Source organism: Macrobrachium nipponense, chromosome 5 (genome assembly GCF_015104395.2).
Source record: "Macrobrachium nipponense isolate FS-2020 chromosome 5, ASM1510439v2, whole genome shotgun sequence".
NCBI lineage: Eukaryota > Metazoa > Arthropoda > Malacostraca > Decapoda > Palaemonidae > Macrobrachium > Macrobrachium nipponense.
Genome location: NC_061107.1, coordinates 91,921,023 through 91,943,522, shown reverse-complemented (window position 1 = coordinate 91,943,522; position 22,500 = coordinate 91,921,023).

The window sequence follows — 22,500 nt, the reverse complement described above, 5'->3', positions numbered from 1 at the left end:
ATATATTTTATTTGGTTTAATTAGTTCTTAATTCAGTTTTCAAGAAAATTCTAAACTTCTCTTCTTCCCAGCTTTTTCCCATTTATATGGGTCGCCGTTTCGGATGAGCCGTTCCATCTATTTCTATCTTGCGCTTCTGCCTCATCAATTCCCTTCTCATGAAATCTCCTCTCACACAGTCCTTCCATCTCTTTCTTGGTCTCCCTCTCTTTCTTCTTCCTTGCACCTCCACTCCCATAGTATGTCTCCCAGCGTGGTCCTCATCTCTCCTCACAGGTGTCCATACCATCTCAGCCTCCCCTCCTGCACTTTCTTTGATACTTCCACCACCTTAGTTGACCCCCTTATGTGTCATTTCTGATCCTATCCACTCTTGTTAACCCAGACATCCACCTAAGCATTCTCATTTCTGCCACATCCATCTTCTTCTGCTCTGCTTTTCTCATGCTTGCTGTTTCCGTACCATACAGCATTGCTGTCTTAACCACCGTCTTGTGAAATTTTCCTTTTAACCTAAGCGGCACTCTTTTGTCACAAAGAACTCCCGAGGCCGCTCTCCAGTTGTTCCAGCCTGCCTGTACCCGATGTTTTACTTCTTCCTTCCATACTTCCTCCAGCGTTAACAAAAGATCCCAGATACTTAAACTTATCAACTCTCCTTATTTGCTCTCCAACCAGCTGAATACTTTCTCTATCATCCCCCTCGGTGGTGGTACACATATATTCTGTCTTGGATCTACTTATTCTCATTCCTCTGTCCTCCATTACTTGTCTCCATCTTTCCAATTTCACTTCCAGATCTTCCCTGCTCTCTGCACACAGAACAATATCATCCGCATACAATATGTTCCATGGTACTGTCTCCCTTACTTCCTCTATTATAACATCCATCACTATGTTAAAGATAAATGGGCTCAGAGCCGACCCCTGGTGTAATCCTACTCTCACCTCAAAACCTTCTGTCTCCCCAACACTGCTCCTCACTCTGGTAAATACATTCCGGTACATCTCTTGTATCAATCGCACATACTTCTCTGGCACCATCTTCTCCCTCAGGCTCCTCCATACCTCTTGTCTCGGGACTCTGTCATAAGCCTTTTCAAGGTCAATGAACACCATATGTAGGTCCCTTTGTCTTTCCCCGAATTTCTCCATTATTTGCCTCAGACAAAATATACCATCTGTTGTTCCCTTCCCCTTCATAAATCCCATCTGCTCTTTACCTTTGTACTTCTTCTCTCAGTCTAGCATCTATCATCCTTTTCCAGTATCTTCAAAGTGTGGGACATCAATTTAATGCCTATAATTACCACACTCTTGGACATCGCCTTCCCTTTAAAATTGGGATCAATATACTCCCACGCCACTCATTTGGTATCTTTTCCTGTTCAAGGATCTTTATCATAAGATCGTACAGTATATCCACTTCCTTCATCTCCTAATGCTTTCCATGCCTCCACCGGGATCAGTCTGGTCCGGTTGCCTTCCCATTCTTCATCTTCTTCAGTGCATTTAGTACCTCTTGCCTAGAAAACCTCATTACCATGCCAATGTTCACTTGCCCATCCTCTCTTATTAGTCTATTATTTCTTCATTTAACAACTGTTCGAAATATTCTTTCCATCTCTTCACAATGTCTTCCTCCTTTCTAAGCACTACACCCTCTTGATTCTTATTTGTTTGATGTGTTGTTATCTTTGGTGCTCTTATTTCTAGCCTTTGATAGCTTGATCATCTTCTTTAATCCTTCCTTTGTCCCCAGCTCATTATACACATCATCATACGACTTTGCTTTAGCTTGGGCTACCACCTTTTTCACCACCTTGTTTTTCTCTCTGTACCTATTTCTGTCTCACTGACTGTGACTCATCTTTTCTTTGCCTCCTTCTTATCTTTTACTACTTTCTCAAATGTCTTCATCCCACCACCAACTATCCTTTTCTTCCCTATGATACCAGATGTCTCTCCTAGCAGCTCCTTTCCATGCCTTCTTATTACTGCTGCATTTCGTGCCCACCATTCTTGAACATCTTCATCCCTATATCAATATCCTCCAAAACCCTCCTCTTAAACTAACACTTTCTTCTTATCCCCTTCCTTCTGTAATTCGTACCATTTAATTTTCCTTATCCCTTTTGAGCTTTGGTTTTTCTTTCCCTTTTCAACTTCAAGTCCATACATAGCAGCTGTGTTGGGGGGCTACATGGTCGCCTGGAATAACTTTGCAGTTCTTGACCTCCACCAGATTTATCCTTTTATACAAGAAATAGTCTATCTGGGAGAATCTTCCCCCACTCCTATAATGTTATTAGGTGTTCCCTTTTCTTCTCAAAGAATGTGTTTACTATTGCCATGTCGAATGACACAGCAAAGTCCACTACACTCTCTCCTTCTGGGTTTCTCTCCCCATTCCATGGCCCCAGGCACCCGCAATCGCCTCATTTTCACTTCCGACATGGCCATTCAAATCTGCCCCAACTATCACCCTCTTTCATGCTCTTCCAGTTCTTGCATTATTCCATCCATGTCTCTCCAGAAATTTCCCTTCTCTTCTTCTGTGCAACCAACTTGTGGTGCATATGCGCTTATAATATTCAGAATCTCTCCTCCATAACATATCTTCATCTGATGATACGGTCATTCTTTCTATGCACTTCTATTACCGAGTTCTTTAGTTCACTAGACAGTACTATGCCAACTCCATTTCTACCTGTTTTTATTTGCTCCACTATAATATAGCTTATATCCATCTCCCAAACTCTTTAGCTTTATTTCCTTTCCACCGCGTTTCTTGCACACACACAACATCTACTTTCTTTTCTCTCATCAAGTCAGCCAATTCTCTACCTCTCCCAGTCATGGACCCAACATTGAGCTGACATACTCTGAACCAATGTGAGCTCGCTTCTTTAGCTGCACCCGCTCCTGATGCAGTAGCCCCTCGCCTTACCACAGAGTTAGGGCGATGTCTCTGTGCGTCGTTTTACGGAGTACGCCTAGCATTACCTCTTTCCATATTTCGGCTCATTCCATTTTTGGTTTTGGCACAGATTTTACAGCCGGATGCCCTTCCTGACACCAACCCTCCCTATTTATCCGGGCTTGGACCGGCACCCATAAGGACTTGGTTGCCCCCCCTCCCAGGTGGCTAAAATTCTAAACACAGGACAAAAATTCGAAAATTCTGTACATTAGTGTGAAACTGAAATTCTTTTCAGTTTAAGCAGTAATGGAGTATTACAACGAGCACCTTTCCTTTGAACTAAATTGATTCGTACAAACGGTTTCTCATGGAATGATCAAATTTTTCCTAAGAATTTAATGAACTGAGCGCGTTCAATGTTGACTTAAGGAAACGTAACAAGCAAAACTAATAATGATGATTTTACACGGAGGCAAAAAAGGCTTTCGTTGTAGATCAGCTTCTGAAAATAAACCTTTTATTTTCACAAGGAATTTGAATCATACCCTCATCCTTCATCCCTTCTGTGTTGGAAATTTTAGAAGAGAGTTGCGGTGCATTTTTCCATATAGTGAAATAGATGTTGCTTTAGTAACAAAACGACATTGTTTTGCTACTTATTTATTTATTCATTCATTTATTCTGTGCTGTCTTCGAATACTCCTCTGTGTAGCTTACTTTATTTGTACTGAAATGCGATTAAAATTGTGGTATAAGTAATACACATGTGTGTGATGTATAAGAGAGAGAGAGAGAGAGAGAGAGAGAGAGAGAGAGAGAGAGAGAGAGAGAGAGCGACTGAGTAAGTTCAAGTATCCTACGACGTACTTTGAACAGTGAAATGATTAGAGTTATCTTTCGTATATTTCATATGCCATGTCACATATATAACAACTGATGTAGAACCTTTGATAAGGTTAAATTTACAGTATCAGAAGCAGTTGAACTACGAGGGGGGACAGACAAGAGATGGTATGTACCTACAAAATACCGAGTGGTAGTCATAAGACTGGGAACATATTAGGCTTGTTTAGCAACGCAATTGTGACACTTTGTACTTAGAGAATAAGACAACCGCCTCCGGGGTTTTAGGATGGTCTTTTAAAAGTTTAAATTAAACTGTTTCCGTTTTATACATAGATACACCACGGCAATCTGTAGCAGATTTTGTAAGTACCGTAAGATAACGTAATCTTATCAGAAACTGACTACACAAATGCTGAAATGAGGTCTAAATAAAACAAAGCCAGTATGTTACTCTTTTTGCGAGCTGGTAACTGCAGTAGGTAGTTGCAGATTTTTTTGTACTGTCGAAATGCGTATATCTTTTTTAAGTGAACTGACGGTTGCATTGTTCAATGTGATGACTACATGAGATCACATATCATGAAAAGTGTAAATATATTGTATATATGGTTCAGAGAACAACCAAAACGCAAGAAAAAACAAAAGTGGGACACGGCGTTATGTATGTCAGAAATCTGTGAAACTCATTTCTGTTTGATAAGATTTATCACCCTCTTCTGCTGTAAATTCAAGATACCTTCTCAAGCCAAACCTGTGATTACCAATGCCATCTAATCTGAGGGGCTGTTAATCTGAGCCTATTTAGGTGTCATATCACTAATGCGAACAAATACTTTGAAACTTTGCTGTCTACTATCTGAACTCCGCGTGTGAAATCAGCTCCCCTTCAAAATTAGATATAGAAAACAAGGCTTTAATAGCATCTGCATCTTAAGAGCAATTAGCCAGAAAATGAGTTCTTGACTTCATTTATGTAGAATGATAGTTACTGATTGATGGTCAATTGCAGTTGGATATACCAAAAAAGTATACTGTGCAGTTGATTGTTTACTTTGAGTGCTACTTCATAGTAGACAAAGTAATGATATTCAAAGCTATTTTAACATTTGTACGTTACTGATGTAATCATGACGCATTCAGATACGGGACGAGTGAATATTCGACAATTGAGAAATATATATCTATTTAAAAAAAATATTCGAATTTCTTTTAGGGTCATCGGAGTATGAGAAGCATTTTGGTTTATGCATAGCGATGGTCCCTTGTCAAGTGTGCAATCGATGGTCTAATGTCATTGGATGAGCTTTCAAAGTTCTTGCGTGCAGGAGAAAATCTGCATTTCGGCAATTTGTAACCAAGAATTCATGGGACAAATTCTAAACCTTTGAAGACCGTTTGAAAGTAAGTTTGAATGCAGTTGGATGTATTTCTAGATGAAGCGAGGTTAGTTAAATAAAAGCAGTATGGTAGGTGGCTCCTGGAAATCTTTCTACTATTCATATATTTTCAAATTCCTTATCTAATGTAGCCATAGAGGAACTAATACATATAGGTATTTACAAACCATTTAGATTACGATGGGGAAAAAATGATGCATTTCTCGATATGTACTCGATATATTGTCTTGAAATTATTATGAAAGAAAAATTTGGCTTATCCTGCGCATACTCATCTGATTTTCATTTTGTTTCGTATATTGGGCAAAATCACTTCGTCACCAATTGAGGAAGGTCTTAGTTCAATTAGTGAAGTTTATCCAGTAATCACGTGTGGCCAAGGGAAAGTTTTCTCTTTTGGGCAAAACAAATCAAAGAAAATAAATTTTATGGGTAACTTTGTCAATTTTCGTCTGACTGTCCTCTCTTGGTTTGTGTGAACAGCTATCTATTTATTTAACCATCTATCTATCTATCTATGTATATATTGTAATATCGGCTACTTAAGTTTTATATCGTGGCTCCATTAAAGTAAACATTTGTTTATTAATTTCTGTCAATATTTTATCAGTTCATTTGAGCCTCGAATTCTTGGTTCGAGTTTTGTAGTGTTGCGCTTCCCCCACCGAATGTTGTTATTTGCTAATTGGTACTCCGCCCATGAAAAGTTCTCTTTACTTTCATGTACGAATGCTTCGGTTGTTTCATCTTCTGCCTCCTGCCACGTTGGACTGTTTAAGAGGCGAATTTACATATTTTTTTCGTCTGGATGGAGGGAAGGCCGCTTTCGGCTCTCGTGTACCAGAAGCTCGCCCTTTTCACGGCTAGTTGATCAGTGTGGTGATCACCACCTTGCACCTTGCTTTGCTGTATTTGGTTGGACGTCTTGCTTCGAGTGGACTCATCTGCAGCTGATGCATAGGGTGACCATTTATTTGACTTGCGAAAGGGGGACAAAAGTATCTAGTAAGCCCATGCGCACTTCCACTTATGTTGAGCCGTTATAACTTCAGAAGTTTAATACATAAGTATATTCAATTACAAGTGATGATAAATGAGGTGGTCTATCAATCAGTGTTTTTATTAAGACATTATCGCTGACATTTTAAGGTCTATCAGTTTGTGTTTTTATTCAGACATGATTGCTTACGTTTTAAACAGAAGATTATTATCTAAATTTTAAGGAAATTACAGACATTATTTAAAAGGAAAAAAATATTACATCATTCTTTGGCGTATTTTTGGCTTTGATTTGATCTTCACTAAGTATATTCAATAACGGTAATGATAAATTAGGTTTCATCAATGACATTGTTTTTATTCAGACGTTATTTATTGCTGACATTTTAAATAGTTTTTAAGGAAAATTGTAGTAATTACATAAAAAAAGAAAGGCTGAAAGGGGGACATTAGGGCGTCCCCCAAAGACCGCAATTGTTTTGGGGATAAAGAGTCAAAAAGAGGTAGGGGGACGTATGGTCACCCTATTGATGCATCAATGTAGCTGGATACATACACCTGACCCCCTTTTGTGGCTGCGGTAGCGTTCTCGTGCTTCTAAGTGTACTGAGACCATCGTCATCGCCCACATCTTTAGTCCCTCGACTACTGTTATGGTGACGCCTCTAGAATCATCCGACAAACAGCCGTTGTCTCGAGATCTTCTGAGAGTCGTTAGGAGGCCTTTTGGTCATGAAGGAGAGTAAGCTTCCGATTATGTGCCTTCTTTTTATCCAAGAATACACTCCTTTCCTTGTGGATAAGCAATAGTATCCTGAGACGACTAATAAGCCGGAAACTATCACTCGTTTGTTAAACTACTAGAGTGCTGAGATTTGTGTTTTTGTCCGAAGCGTGGGAACATATATATGTAATGGTACTTTACTGTAGATATTGTGTTCAGTTAGGTTAAGAATTTTCTTCTTTCTTTCATCTCTCACTTATTACTGATTTAGTGGGGAAGTGGTTTTTCTCCCTTCTCCTCGGCACTTTCCCTTTAACTATCGTTTGAGTGAAGGTTAACTGTGAGTTTGAATGGAAGGTGTAAGTGTGTGTGACTGTACCCTCAGCCAATAATTCGAGGACGTGTGTAAGTAACTTCTTGTAACAAATTTAGATTTTTACTTTCGTTTTTAAATTACCCCCTCAATAAAGTGTATTTTGTCTGTATTGCTGGTAAATTTAACTCGTTAGCCTTCAAGCTATCGTAGTAAAAGCAATTTTGTTGGAAGGCCCAGTAAACACCTGGACATATTACCTGAAATTTAAAGTACAAATAAATGTTTTTTGTTAAATATCTCATCAGAACAACGAGTTCCTAACAATATACACACACATATATATACACACCACACACACACACACACACATATATATATATATATATATATATATATATATATATATATATATATATATATATATATTATTGTGTTACGATATAAATTACATAGTGTTTCACCGAAATAAACCCCTTCATCGCTGAAAGCCGCATGACCCAGCTTTTTTAAGTTGACTCTCCATGTGCTTAACATAATCTATATAATACGGACTAACACTCAAGAAGCTTATCTGCATAATTATACCATAATAAAGTTGATTGCATATTTCATAATTTACGAGATCAATGGCTAATTGACCCCATTCATATATTTATAATAACTGACACGTAAAGCGTAGTTCCAAATGATAATAATCGTACACCGTATTTGGAATGGTATTATTATTATTATTATTATTATTATTATTATTATTATTATTATTATTATTATTATTATTATTATTATTATATTATTATTATTTTTTTTTTTTTTTTTTTTTTTTTTTTTTTTTTGCTCTATCACAGTCCTCCAATTCGACTGGGTGGTATTTATAGTGTGGGTTCCGGGTTGCATCCTGCCTCCTTAGGAGTCCATCACTCTCCTTACTATGTGTGCCGTTTCTAGGATCACACTCTTCTGCATGAGTCCTGGAGCTACTTCAGCCTCTAGTTTTTTTTTTCTAGATTCCTTTTCAGGGATCTTGGAATCGTGCCTAGTGCTCCTATGATTATGGGTACGATTTCCACTGGCATATCCCATATCCTCCTTATTTCTATTTTCAGATCTTGATACTTATCCATTTTTTCCCTCTCTTTTCTCTTCCAACTGGTGTCCCATGGTATTGCGACATCAATGAGTGATACTTTCTTCTTGACTTTGTCAATCAACGTCACGTCTGGTCTGTTTGCACGTATCACCCTATCCGTCCTGATACCATAGTCCCAGAGGATCTTTTGCGTGATCGTTTTCTATCACTCTCTCAGGTTGGTGCTCGTACACTTATTACTGCCAAGGTAGCTGATGTTTCTTGCACAGCTCCAGTGGAGGGCTTTTGCCACTGAATCATGCCTCTTTTTGTACTGGTTCTGCAAGTGCCGGGCATTCGCTTGCTATGTGGTTTATGGTTTCATTTTTCGTATTGCACTACCTACATATGGGAGAGATGTATTTCCGTCTATCGTTCTTTGAACATATTCTGGTTCTTAGGGCCTGATCTTGTGCAGCTGTTATCATTCCTTCAGTTTCCTTCTTTAGCTCTCCCCTCTGTAGCCATTGCCATGTGTCATCGCTGGCTAGTCTTTAGTCTGTCTCATGTGTTGTCCGTGCATTGGCTTGTTGTGCCAGTCCTCTGTCCTGTCTATCATTCTCCTGTCTCTGCATATTTGTGGGTCTTCGTCTACTTTTATTAGTCCTTCTTCCCATGCACTCTTTAGCCACTCGTCTTCACTGGTTTTCAGATATTGCCCCAGTGCTCTGTTTTCGATGTTGACGCAGTCCACTATACTTAGTAGTCCTCTCCCTCCTTTCTTTCGTGTTATGTTAGTCTGTCCGTATTTGCTCTTGGGTGTAGTGCTTTGTGTATTGTCATATGTTTCCTGGTTTTCTGATCTATGCTGCGGAGTTCTGCCTTCGTCCATTCCACTATTCCTGCGCTGTATCTGATTACTGGCACTGCCCATGTGTTTATGGCTTTTATCATATTTCCGGCGTTGAGTTTTGACATGAGTATCGCCTTGAGTCTCTGCATATATTCTTTCCTGATCGTGTCCTTCATCTCTTGGTGTTTGTATCCCCTCCTTCCATTATTCCTAGGTATTTGTATCCTGTCTCATCTATGCGTTTGATGTTGCTCCCATCTGGTAGCTTTATCCCTTCAGTTCTCGTTACTTTGCCCTTTTGTATGTTGACTAAGGCGCATTTTCTATTCCAAACTCCATCCTGATGTCCCCAGATCAATCCTTACAGTCTGGATTAGGTATCTATTTCCTTGATGCTCTTACCCATACAGCTTGATGTCGTCCATGAACATCAGATGGTTGATTCTGTTGCCTCTTCTCTTGAGTTGGTACCCGGCATCCATCTTCTGTAGTACTTTTGTCATGGGAATCATGGCTACTACGAAGAGTAGTGGGGACAGTGAGTCGCCCTGGAAGATCCCTCTCCTGATATTAACCTCTGCTAGTCTTATTCCAGAGCTTGTAAGTATTGTATTCCAGTTGCGCATTGTGTTTTTGAGGAAGCTGATGGTGTTTTCCTCTGCCCCATATATTTTCAGGCATTCTATTAGCCCTGTGTGTGGTATCATGTCGAAGGCTTTCTTATAGTCTATCCATGCCATGCTTAGGTTGGTTTTCCTTCTCCTACTGTTCTTCATTACCATTTTGTCTATCAGGAGCTGGTCTTTTGTGCCCCTACACTTCCTTCTGCAGCCTTTCTGTTGGTGGGGGATGGTGTTTGTCTCCTCTAGGTAGTTGTATAGCTTTTCACTGATGATACCTGTTAGTAACTTCCACATTATTGGTAGGCAGGTGATAGGTCTGTAGTTACTGGCTATATTTCCCTTACTCTTGTCTTTTTGTATCTAAGATGTTCTTCCTGTGGTCATCCATTATTATTATTATTATTATTATTATTATTATTATTATTATTATTATAAACCAAGTTTCAACCTCATTTGGAAAACGAGGTAGCTATAAGCCCAAGGGAAAGCAATCCAGTATGAAAAGAAGAGCTTCAGATGTAGAAATAAGGTATCAGAGCTGACTACTAAAATAAATAAATAAATAAATAAATAGTTAACAAGTAAGCTTAACAAATGGTGGAGTGATATTTGTCAACTCTGAAAAAAATAATTTGCACCAATTTTGAACTACTGAAGTTCAAACGGCCCTGCTGTGTGATTATGGGGTCCATTCCGTAATTGAGTCACAAATGGAGGAAAACTTCTAAAAAGAATCGTTTGGTATAGAGCCTTTCATAAGAAAACGGAAAACTGTTAGTATTAACTGCGAACAGTACTGCGACTTCTAAAAAGAATCGTGTGATATAGAGCCTTCCACAAGGAAAACGAAAACTTAGTATTAACTATGAACAGTACTGCGTGGTGGTTGATAGGGTGTGGGAAAATCTGAATGCAAAGGATGGTCAGAATTCTGTTGAACGTCCAAGCCAGAGATTAATACCAAGTTCAGGAGCTGGAAATTGAATGGGAATCCTCCTCCTCCTCCTCCTCCTCCTCCTCTTCTTCTTCTTCTTCTTCTTCTTCTTCTTCTCTTCTTCTTCTTTCTTTTTGTCAGCTGCTGAAGACCAAACCGGGAACAGTATTTACTACATGGAAGACTAGATAATTAAAACGCTTTCTGACCTTTTGGACAAATGACGGTGTTGATTACCATGCAACCATTAAACTGCATCATAAACAAGTAAGCTAAGTATTATTATAAAAAATTTTTAATTTTTATATTTATTTGTATATCTATTTATTTTTTTCAGTTTTTTTTTGAGGGGGGGGGGGTGTGGAGGCGGGTCTGATGCTCAGCTTTTGCGCATTTATTTCGCACGCAGAGCACCTAAAGGCAAGGCAAGGAGCATGTGAATACAATAGGCTAAATGTATTAGATCAAGGCAAAGAAAATGTTTTAAAACACTGAAAAACAAATTTAGGGTAAAATTATGACTATTTAATTCTATTTTTTTTAATATACATACACTGAACGTACGACATAATCCCAGTCTACTATCATCTTTGCGTTTGAAATATAAATGAGAATTTATACGAAGACCTCTACATGAGTAACTGCAAACAATTTATTGCCTTGTTTATGAGTTCATTAAAAAACAGATGCTAGAACTTTCCTATTTTTAGCAAATAGCACCTTGATTTTCGTTATGAGAAATGTTCATGGCCTGACTGAAATAAGAACATTCCAGGAATTTATATCAAAAGAATGAATTTATTCTCCCTCTTTCATTTCTCTCTCGCTCTGATCCAGACATTGGAGATCGCTTCCGGCCTCTGTTTTTATTTATTCGAATACCATTTCTTCCTTTTAGAGGCTGAAACTTTTGTTGTCTACTCTTTGAATAACCAGACCAATGTTTTTTTTTCTTTTTTTTTTTTAGCCAGAAGAGTCCATTAGGGACCAAAACAATGACCCTTGCTACCAAGAAATCTCTAACGTGTATGATTAATGTGCATACTATATATATATATTATATATATATATATATATATATATATATATATATATATATATATAAAATATATATAATGTGTGTGTGTGTGTTTGTGCACGCGCGCGTGTTTATCCTTTTATTTCTTCATGTTTAGCAACTGAGAAAAACACTTGTGTTCCATTAAATTTCCAATACCTGAGCACACGGAGAATTCTGAATGAAAAATTTCAAAATTTTTATCATCCTTTGCATTCAGAACTTCCAAGACTCATCCACCACGAATTATATAGTAGAGTTAATGCTAAGAATTTTCAGTTTTCTTATAATAGGTTCAATACAACAAAGTTTATACAGGTTTTACTCCATTGTGACTATACTGTAGTATGAAAAATAATCTTTAACACTTGACAGAATCGTTGAAACTCCAGAAGTTAGAGTTTTATACATTGTGATGAAGTGCCAAGTATCTGGTTACCACACTTCATTCATTAAATGATACCTCACAAAAGCCAGACACCTGAACCTCCATCACAGGTATTAAACGACTGAATACCCTAAAGGCAACAGTGATCCCTTAACAACTTACCAGTATTACAGAAAATCAGACTAAGTTCATCAAAACAGGTGTGAGGTAATCTTGTAAGCAATTTAATTAATCAAAGAGCATCACTCCATCAACAACTTTAAAAGTCTAAGTACTTCCCTGGTTCTATGCCACTTCAAGTTAATGAAGGAAAACAGATCAATTACCACTCTATGTTTCTACCTGACATCAATATAATCAAATGCAAATATACTGGTGTAAGATAAAGAAAACACTTATTAAAATTTTAGATAAAAAAATTTATTATTAAACTCAAAATTTATAAGTGAAATTCACAATATCAGGGAAAATTACTGTTACTTGAAAACAAAGTAAAGTTTAATTAATTCTTGAATCAAATTAAGTAAAATTAAATCAAAATTAATTCATCACAAAATTCAAGAAAATTAATTCAATCAAAATTCAAAAGTGTTAGGCAATAATTGAAATTTTGAAATTAATTCACAAGTGCTAAACAACAATAAAACTTGAAAAGAATTCTAAGTAAATGCAAATTAATTCACAAGTGTTAAATTTAATTAAATGTGCAATGATTAAGAAATGAAAATAACTAAGTCAATTAAACTGTGAATGCAAATGAAAATACAGAAAAATGTGGAAATTATCAAAATTTGCAAAAAGTATTAATCACACAGAATATAAAATAAAAAGGCACACTTCAATAAGAAAATGAACAAATGCACAAAAATGAAACAAACACAAAACACAAAAATTTGCAATGTGTAAAAACGTAAATAGTTTCTCTCAAACCACTGTCACCATCAGTTATTTAGTTTTTACCAAACCACTGTTCCGTTCAGTTATTAGTTGTTACCTAACCACTGTTTCTATCAGTTATTAGTTGCAACTAATAAAAATATAACACACTTTACCTTTTTGGTATACCAATTTCTTTCTTTCTTGCTGCAGCTCATTTCACACTTTCACAAAACCAGGCGCCGTTACAACAACAATATTCGTTCAGATTCCACAAAAAACACTAAAGAATACTAAATAAACTCTAAGAAATATCAAATATGAAATTCTCAAGTTACGGGTGACCATTCAATAAGTACGAAATCGTTACGTTACTTTAACATCAAAAGTGCTATGCGATGGAGAGAGAGAGAGAGAGAGAGAGAGAGGAGAGAGAGAGAGATGTGAATGGTTTGAGTCTTTAAGCCCGAATGAAAAACTTCTCCCTTACGGAAGCTGGACTGGAGATGACAAAACGTTTTGGGCAACAATTCTTCCAGAAGCTTCGAAATCTTACACGATTTTACATACAAAATGTGTAATCTGCACGTGGCTTTGACAAAGACATACGCGTATGAAACGATTCTGTTAAAAAAAAAAGGCATGTACTCGACTCGATCGACCGAAGCAGAAGTTCCTTATCTTACTTGATGACAGAATCCCAAAACACATTGAAGATTCGAGCTCGCTTATCAAATGTGTTGACAGATTTTGAAAAACAACTCTAGGTTTGAGCGGACAAAGATATTCTCTCTCTTTCTACATTCTACGTTATGTATATATTCTTTTACATTATGTTATGCGAAATCTGAACACACATTTAAAACATCCTATCTCTAAGCAAGCTAGGAATCTGAAAAAATGTTGCACAAAATTCTACATAACATTTTATACAGTCAAAGAGGGGATATATGTATTTTGAAAGTAGCAATATATAATATACCTCCCCCAGAAGATTTTTTATTTTTTCACGGTGTTGAATCCAACGTTTCACAAACGAGATAAATAATCAGCAACTACATTGTTTTTGCCACTAATGTGCTGCACTCTTAAGTTATACTGTTGCAGGCACAAAGACCACCTGGTCAGTCTTTGATTATGGTTTTTCATTCTCTGGATAAATGATAGTGGATTGTGATCAGACAACACTCAAATTTCATCATTCCTAGGTCTATTCACATACAGTTCAAATTTTTTCAATGCTGTGATTAAGGCTAAAGTTTCCTTCTCGATTGTCGAGTATACTTTCTGATGTTTTTTCAGTTTTGTAGACATGAAGCCCACAGGATGGTAGATATTATTTTCATCTTCTTGAAGTAGAACAGCTCCAATGCCACAGTCTGATGCATCAACTTGTATCACAAATTTCTTGTCGAAGTCTGGAGCTTGAAGTACTGGTCTTGAAGTTAAAATGGCTTTTACCTTCTCAAAGGATTCTTGACACTCTGGAGTCCAAACGGACTAGTTAAGTCTGTCAAGGGAGCTACTACGGCTGAGAAATTTGGGAAGAAACGACGATAGAATCCAGCCATGCCTAAAAATCTCTGTAGCTTCCTGGTAGTAGGTGGGGTAGCCTTACGGATACCTTCTACATTAGCATTTACTGGAGCAAGAAGGCCTTTCCCAACTTCAAACCCAAGATACTGCACAGTTGCCTTGCCAAACTCACTCTTCTCTAGGTTGACTGTTAATCCTGCTTCTTGAAGTTTCTTGAAAACTTTCCTCAGAATCTTCAGATGTTCTTCCCACGTTGTAGAGTAAATCATGATGTCATCTAGGTATACACCTACTCCTTCTATCGATCTTAGCAGTTGATCCATCACTCGTTGAAATGTTGCAGGTGCATTCATCAGACCAAACGGCAGAACAATATACTGATACAGTCCAAAAGGAGTAATAAAAACTGACAGCAACTTGGCATTCTCATCTAAGGGAATTTGATAATATCCTTTCAACAAGTCTATCTTGGAAACAAACTTGGCTTGCCCAATATTATCAAGTAACTGATCTATAAGAGGCAAAGGATAATTATCAGCCACACTGATAGAATTCAGTTTCCTATAATCAGTACACATCCTAAATGAACCATCTGGCTTCTTCACTAACACACATGGAGAACTGAAGTGACTTGAACTGGGTTCTGCTAATCCATGTTGCAGCAAATACTCAACTTCCTTCTTCAAAACATCTCGATGATACGGTGATAAGCGATAGGCTCTTAGCTTGAAAGGTCTTCCATCTTCTTGAATCTTGATCTCATGCTTGGTCAGATCAGTAAGTCTAGGAACATCTGCAAAAATTTCTGGAAAACTTCTAATTATTTCCCTTAAGTCTTCACCTTGTTCAACACTAAGATGTTTCAGTTTATCCTCCAAATTTTCCAAAATGGAAGAATTATTCATCTTGTTTTCAGCTTCCAATTCGAAGCAATCATCGTCTTCTGTAGATAAAGTTGTTTGGGTTACTGACACAGTTTCAGTTTTAGTTTCTGAGAAATAAGGTTTCAAGAGGTTCACATGTATCTTCCTTTGTCTTCTTCTTCTTTCTGGTGTTTCAATCACATACGTTCTGTCACTAAACTTCAGATTTTCGAGAAGTTCGGCAGCAAGGAGGTATTAGCGCATTGTGTTGGAGGTGCCTGTTCTCATGATGGTTCTAGCATCGGCAGGAGTGTTGTGGAACTCGACAGGCGCCGACGTGACATGAGAAATGCTGCGATTTCTGATGCAATACCTCATCTAGATTCATCTAAGAAGTTCCGGTAATCTCGGGAGTCTGTGACGTTCGACGTAGGCTCCGCCCCCAGAGTGCCGTATAAATACGACGGACGAAGTAGGAGAAAGGAGAGATCATCAGTTAATCACAGAGATCATTAGTAAGAGAGACAGATCAGATTATCAGTTGTGAGATCAGCAGCAGAGATCATCCGAGAGAGATAAGAGAAAAAGGAACCGACGAAGGATCAGAAGAAAAGTTGCTCGAGAGTTGGTTGGATTCTGGTCTAGTCGTCTTCAGGAGTGGACGACCAAGGTATCTCGACGTTGAGCAGACTTCAGAGAAGAAAATGTCCTGTTTTGGGGAGTTCCTGCCTTTCAAGTATCAAGAGTAGACATTGTTTTCTGCAATACGGAGTCTAGAGGACGTCTGCGATCGCCGTTCTCCTTTTGTGAAGCCATCACTTCGAGTCGCAAAACTAACCAGCAAGTATTTGAATTCCCCCACTGTTCCCCCAGTTCATGCAGTGTAAGATTCTATCTTTTTATGTAAATAGGATATACCATTCTGCATTTACCTTTGTTAGTAAGCTTGTAAATAAACCTTTGTTGTGTTAGAGTTTCTTTCTATATTCGTATCCCCAGTTTCAACTGTTGGTGTCAAATTTTTTTGTTTTTTGTTTATTTCATATCGAACCTGAAGCGGACCTCTCTCTCAGAGGCCATAACACCAACACTAAAACTTCTTAGCTTAGCCTTAGCATCATATCTCCTTTTCATTTTCTCTTGACTCATTTTCAAGTTTTCTAAAGGGAATTTTCTAATCCCTTTCAACCTTTTCCTTAAGTTCTTCACATACTCTCCTTGGCTTTCCTCTTGATTTTCTTCCCAATTTTCTGCAAGAATCTTCAACGGTCCTCTAACCTCTCTTCCAAAAATCATCTCATTAGGTGAACATCCCATACTTTCTTGATAAGTACTCCTAACTTCAAACAACATTATTGGTAAACCAACATCCCATTTTCATCCTGACTCAGAACAATACTTTGTCAGCATACTTTTCAATGTCTGGTAGAACCTTTCCAAGGCACCTTGAGTCTCTAGATGATAGGCAGTGGATAACTGTTGTTTCACTCCTAACAAATTCATCACATCCTGGAATAACTTTGAAGTAAAGTTTGTTCCTCTGTCACTTTGTACTACCTCTGGTATACCAAACTTTGAGAAAAACTCCACAAGTTTTTCAGCAACTATCTTAGCAGATATGTTTCTAACAGGGATTGCTCCAGGATATCTTGTCACAGGACACATTAATGTTAACAAATACTCATTTCTCTTCTTTGTCTTCGGCAGAGGTCCAACCATGTCTATAATCACTTTGTTAAAGGGTTCTCCTCTAACTTCTATAGGTTGTACGGGGGCTTTCTTGATGGTTTCATTCGGTTTTCCAGCTATTTGGCAGGTATGACACTCACGACAAAACCTGCTAACATCTTTGTGAAGTCCAGGCCAGAAAAATTATTTCATGATCTTCTCCACAGTCTTCCTGATTCCCATATGTCCAGACTCATGAGCTACTGCAGCCACTTGCTTTCTCAACGGATATGGAATCAAAATTTGATGATATTCACCCCATACAGCATCTCCTGGTATATCTGTAGGTCTATACTTCCTCATCAGCAAACCTTCCTTCAGATAGTAACAGGTAGGAGTTTGTTGCATCTCTTCTTGATCAACAACTCTGAAGAACAAATTAGTTAACGATGCATCCTTCTTCTGCAAGTCCATTAGCTTCTCTCTTGTCACTTGACCAACTTCTAGGGTTGAATTCTCAATATCTGCTAACTCAGCTACTGTAGTTTCACTACTGTCTTCAGTAACACTTTGACTACTCGGAGTCTCTTCAGGAACATCAGGTTCTTCTTCGTCGTCGTCATCGTCTCTTCATCTTCTTGGAAATCTCTTCGTGGCAGCACAATGGGAAACTTCACTTCCCTGTAACAATTCTTCTAAGCACAAAGATCCTTCACTTGATCCTTCTTGGGTGCGTAAATCCTCAGTTTCTTCACTTGCAGTCGTAGTCCTCTTCATACTTCTGGTAGTTACACAACTAGGAAACAGGTGGGGGTTATTCTTCTCCAACTCTACTGTAGGACTAATCCTCAGTGGTTTGTCTGCCACTACAGGACAATGGAATCAAATGGCACACCAAACCAACTTCATTCCCCAACATAACATGTCACCTTCCACAGCCAGTGAGTCCTTTACAGCAAAATCAACATTCCCTGTCACCAATTCACATGACAGGTGTAAGCGGCATATAGGAGTTACTTCCTCTCCTCCTATACCCTTCAAAATAACTGAATCTCCTGTGAGTCTCTTCTCCAACTGAGGGTGAGAACCACATACTACCACACTATGGTTACTCCCTGTATCATGTAATACCTTGACCGGTACCTGCATACTTCCTTCTTGAGTTGACAGCATACCCTCATAGATATATGGCTTAAAAGCCTCCACACTGCTAAGCCACTTACTGCTTGAGGTAACATTTCCACTGGTTGCTAAACATTCAGGTTGTTTAGTTTCATTCTTCTCTGGAGTCTGATTCTTTCACATACTGCTCTCCGTAGATTGTTTCACCTGGTCACCTTTCACTACTTGACCAACTGGCTTTAACTGCTGTTGATTCCGATAACACTCTTGACTGTAGTGTCCTACTCTTCCACACTTGAAACAGACAACATTAGGTTTCTGTAACTGTCTTGAAAAACTGGATGAGGATTTCACATTAGTTTACTGAGTTGTATTACCTTGTGTAATCTTGGTAGTATCACTTGTAGGTTCCCCATTAAATTTGTTCCTGTTATTTGGATAAGACTTAAAACCCGGGCATTACTGACTCTGATACTTGACATTGTAATTACGTTTACTACTGATTATATTGTAATCTTCACTCAGTGTAGCAGCTTTGTCAAGTTTCTTCACCTCTCTCTCTCTCTCTCAAATAGGCTCTTATATGTTCAGGAATTCCCTTAAGATACTGTTCAGGAACAAGTAACTCTTCTAACTCATCAAAAGTTTTAACTTTAGCAGCTTCTAACCAACGTTTGAAACACCTTCTCACTTTGTAAGCATAATCTAAGAATGTTCCCTTCTCATCTTTTCTTAAATTTCTGAATCTTTCATTGTAGTACTCTGGTGTCATCTGGTAAACTTGTAGCACACTGTGTTTAAGTACCTTGTAGTCTTTACACTGATCAGCTGTTAAGGCTAGATAAGCACCTCTCCCTTTACCAATCAAGACACTTTGTAGCAAAACTGACCATTTATCTACTGGCCATCCCATACTTGAAGCCACTTTCTCAAAGGGATAAAAAAACTCATCTGGAGCTTCTTCAGTAAACTTAGGGATTAACTTCTGTACTCTCACTACATCAAATACAGGGTCTTGATTACCTTGGTTAGTGTTAGACGGTGTTACAGGTAAAGTGGATCTAGCTCTTATCAATTCCATTTCCCTTTCATGTCTTGCGATTTCTCTTTCCTCTTTTATCCTTTCTCTTTCCTCTTCTGCTGCTTTTTCTTCTTTCTTGTTTTTCGCTGTCTATTCTTTCTCTTTCAGCTTCCATTTGTAGCTTAATCAAATTCTCTTCTGCTTCAATGCGTCTAAGCTCTAACTCTGCATCACTTTTCTCTTTCTTTTCTGCTTGCTTATTTATGAGATCAGCACGTGCTACGTTCAACAACTCTTGAGCCAATTCTAACTCATCTTCATCAGTTATTCTACCAGAGTTTATCAATGATTCCATAGCAATACATCTTATTTGTGCCTTTACCATACTAGTAGACACATAACTACCACATGCCACTGCTAAAACACTCCACTGTGCTTTAGTCAGAGTGGTTTCAGACAAAACTTGGATGGAAGGGGCTGCTAAAAATTCCTGAACCTGGAACTGAGCCATTTTCCTCTAAGTTATCAACTTACAATTCAATACAATAAATGCAAAACAAAAACTATATGGTCACTCTCCTGACAAAATATATCCCTAACACCACCAGTACATACTAGAGTGATAATGAAATCTGCTTTCCCGGGTCTCTGGGAACCATTAATTACTTGTGACGAAGTGCCAAGTATCTGGTTACCACACTTACCATTCATTAATTGATACCTCACAAAAGCCAGACACCTGAACCCTCATCACAGGTACTAAATGACTGAATACTCTAAAGGCAACGGTGATCCCTTAACAAATTACCAGTACTGCAGAAAATCAGACTAAGTTCATCAAAACAGGTGTGAGGTGATCTTGTAAGTAATTAAATTAATCAAAGAGCATCACTCCATCAACAACTTTAAAAGTCTAAGTATTTCCCTGATTTCAGAAGTCTAAGTACTTCCCTGGTTCTCAGTCACTTCAACCTAACATCAATATAATCAAATGCAAATATACTGGTGTAAGATAAAGAAAACACTTATAAAAATTTTAGATAAAAAAATTTATTATTAAACTCAAAATTTATAAGTGAAATTCACAATATCAGGGAAAATTACTGCTACTTGAAAACAAAGTAAAGTTTAATTAATTCTTGAATCAAATTAAGTAAAATGAAATCAAAATTAATTCATCACAAAATTCAAGAAAATTAATTCAATCAAAATTCAAAAGTGTTAGGTAATAATTGAAATTTTGAAATTAATTCACAAGTGCTAAGCATCAATAAAACTTGAAAAGAATTCTAAGTAAATGTAAATTAATTCATAAGTGTTAAATTTAATTAAATGTGCAATGGTTAAGCAATGAAAATAACTAAGTCAATTAAACTGTGAATGCAAATGAAAATACAGAAAAATGTGGAAATTATCAAAATTTGCAAAAAGTATTAATCACACAGAATATAAAATAAAAAGGCACACTTCAATAAGAAAATGAACAAATGCACAAAAATGAAACAAACACAAAACACAAAAATTTGCAATGTGTAAAAACGTAAATAGTTTCTCTCAAACCACTGTAACCATCAGTTATTTAGTTTTTCCCAACCCCTATTCCGTTCAGTTATTAGTTGTTACCTAACCACTGTTTCTATCAGTTATTAGTTGCAACTAACAAAAATATAACACACTTTACCTTTTTGGTATACCAATTTCTTTCTTTCTTGCTGCAGCTCGTTTCACACTTTCATAAAACCAGGCGCCGTTACAACAACAATGTTTGTTCAGATTCCACAAAAAACACTAAATAATACTAAATAAACTCTAAGAAATATCAAATATGAAATTCTCAAGTTACAGGTGACCATTCAATAAGTACGAAATCGTTACGTTACTTTAACATCAAAAGTGCTATGTGATGGAGAGAGAGAGAGAGAGAGAGAGAGAGAGAGAGAGAGAGAGAGATGTGAACGGTTTGAGTCTTTAAGCCCGAATGAAAAACGTTTTGGGCAACAATTCTTCCAGAAGCTTCGAAATCTTACACGATTTTACATACAAACTGTATAATCTGCACGTGGCTTTGACAAAGACATACGCATATGAGACGATTCTGTTAAAAAAAAAAAGACACGTACTCGACTCGATCGACCGAAGCAGAAGTTCCTTATCTTACTTGATGACAGAATCCCATAACACATTGAAGATTCGAGCTCGCTTATCAAACGTGTTGACAGGTTTTGAAAAACAACTCTAGCTTTGAAAGGACAAAGATATTCTCTCTCTTTCTACATTCTATGTTATATATATATATTTTTTTTACATTATGTTATGCGAAATCTGAACACACATTTAAAACATCCTATCTCTAAGCAAGCTAGGAATCTGAAAAATGTTGCACAAAATTCTACATAACATTTTATACAGTCAAAGAGGGGATATATGTATTTTGAAAGTAGCAATATATAATAACATATATATATATATATATATATATATATATATATATATACATATATTATACATATATATATATATATATATATATATATATATATATATATATATATATATATATATATATATATATATATATATATATATATATATATATATATATATATATATATATATATATATATATATATATATATATATCGTCACCTTTTTTCGCCACGAAGGTTAACATGATTTCCATTTCATAGTTTATTTATCTTATTTTGTTATTTATGTCATTGCGTATTTTGCTAATCATCTTTTATGAATATATAATACACACAAAACACACGCACACATATATATTTATTTGTATATATATGTATGTATATGTATATATATATATATATATATATATATTATATATATATATATGTATATATATATATATATATATATATATATATATATATATATATATATATATTCTTTCAACCCTTTATGTTTTGAATTTTACTCCCCTAACTGGTCCTCAGCAGCTAACGAAATGTTTGTAATACATATTTTATAAAAGAGGTTTTCTGAGTAATTTCACATAGCTAGGGTAATGTGGACAAAATCCATCATATTTTTGCTTGTGTTTGTTAACAGGTGCTTCAGTGAATCGCGTTAATGGTGCTTCAGTGACTGCTTTTACTCCTCATATCGCGATTGAAGCACTAAATAAAAAAAATTAAATAAAACGACTAAACATTTCAGTCGTTTCTTAATGGTAATAAATGTTTCAAGTTTCACAGTATATTCAGGATCTGAGCAGATATGCTTAACATTTGGTAACTGACAAGTTATTCCAAAATCTGCGAAGTTTCA